Below are 2,009 nucleotides of genomic sequence, written 5' to 3'. Positions count from 1 at the left end.
CTTGATTGGGGGACAGAAATGGTTGGGCAAGTTTACTGTCACCTAATGTCTCTGTTCACCCAGCGGTAACTGGGTACTCGGGGGTCAACTGGTGTGGATTCCATCCTGGGGAGGGTCAAACAGTCCACCTTGGAGGGATCTTCAAACAAGTCTAAGCACACACCCCAGGAAGCAACCCGTGACAGCTGACTAACTCCCAGGTACCTATTTACTGCTAGGTAACAGGGGCATTTAGGGGTGAAAGAAACTCTTTTCCCCATTTGTTTCTGCCTGGTGCGGGAATCGAACCCGCGCCACAGAATTACGAGTCCTGCGCGCTGTCCACCAGGCTACCTGGCCCCCTGTGTGTGTGTACACTCACCTAGTTGTGCTTGCGGGGGTTGAGCTCTGGCTCTTTGGTCCCGCCTCTCAACTGTTAATCAACAGGTGTACATGTTCCTGAGCCTATTGGGCTCTATCATATCTACACTTATGCCCGAAACGCCTTGCGTAATAGTGGCTTTAGGCATTGTATGTACTAGCTCTACCTATAAGTCTACCAATCCTTGTAAAAATTTATTGTATGTATGTACCTTACCTAAATAAAATTGTATTGTATTGTATTGTACTTGAAACTGTGTATGGAGTCAGCCTCCACCACATCACTTCCTAATGTATTCCATTTGTCAACCACTCTGACACTGAAAAAATTCTTTCTAACGTCTCTGTGGCTCATTTGGGCACTCGATTTCCACCTGTGTCCCCTAGTGCGTGTGCCCCTTGTGTTAAATAGTCTGTCTTTATCTACCCTATCAATTCCTCTGAGAATCTTGCATGTGGTGCTTATGTCCTCTCTAACTCTTCTGTCTCCCAGTGACGTGAGGTTTAATTCCCGTAGTCTCTCCTCGTAGCTCATACCTCTCAGTTCGGGTACTAGTCTGGTGGCAAACCTTTGAACCTTTTCCAGTTTAATCTTATGCTTGACTAGATATGGACTCCATGCTGGCGCTGCATACTCCAGGATTGGTCTGACATATGTGGTATACAAAGTTCTGAAAGATTCCTTACACAAGTTTCTAAAGGCCATTCATATGTTAGCTAACCTGGCATATGCCGCTGATGTTATCCTCTTGATATGAGCTTCAGAGGACAGGTCTGGCGTGATATCAACCCCCAAGTCTTTCTCTCTGGCTCTTGAAGTATTTCATCTCCCAAATGATACCTTGTATCTGGTCTCCTGCTTTCTACACCTATCTTCATTACATTACATTTGCTTGGGTTAAACTCTAACAACCATTTGTTCGACCATTCATTCAGCTTGTCTAGGTCTTCTTGAAGCCTCAAACTGTCCTCTGTCTTAGTCCTCATAACTTTGGCATCGTCAGCAAACATTGAGAAGAATGAGTCTATACCCTCTGGGAGATCATTTACGTACATTAGAAACAGGATAGGTCCGAGTACAGAGCCCTGTGGGACTCCATTGCTCACTTCACACCAATCGGAGGTCTCACCCCTCACTGTAACTCTCTGCTTCCTATTGCTTAGGTACTCCCTTATCCACTGGAGCGCCCTATCAGTTACTCGTGCCTGTTTCTCCAGCTTATGCATCAACCTTTTATGGGGTACTGTGTCAGAGGCCTTCCGACAGTCCAAAAAAATGCAGTCCGCCCATCCTTCTCTTTCTTGCTTAATCTTTGTCACCTGATCGTAGAATTCTATTAAGCCTGTAAGGCAAGATTTACCCTCCCTGAACCCATGTTGATGGGTTGTCACGAAGTTCCTTATCTCCAGATGTGTTACTAGTTTTTTTCTCACGACCTTCTGTATCACCTTGCATGGTATTCAAGTTAAGGACACTGGCCTGTAGTTCAGTGCCTCTTGCCTGTCGCCCTTTTTGTATATTGGGACTACATTAGCCGTCTTCCATATTTCTGGTAGGTCTCCCGTCTCCAGTGACCTACTATACACTATGGAGAGTGGCAAGCAGAGTGCCTCTGCACACTCTTTCAGTACCCATGGTGAGATTCTGT

The sequence above is a fragment of the Procambarus clarkii genome, chromosome 14, assembly GCF_040958095.1.
Source record: "Procambarus clarkii isolate CNS0578487 chromosome 14, FALCON_Pclarkii_2.0, whole genome shotgun sequence".
Classification (NCBI taxonomy): Eukaryota; Metazoa; Arthropoda; class Malacostraca; order Decapoda; family Cambaridae; genus Procambarus; species Procambarus clarkii.
The sequence above is the reverse complement of the archived record's forward strand: the minus strand, read 5'-3'. Positions refer to the sequence as shown.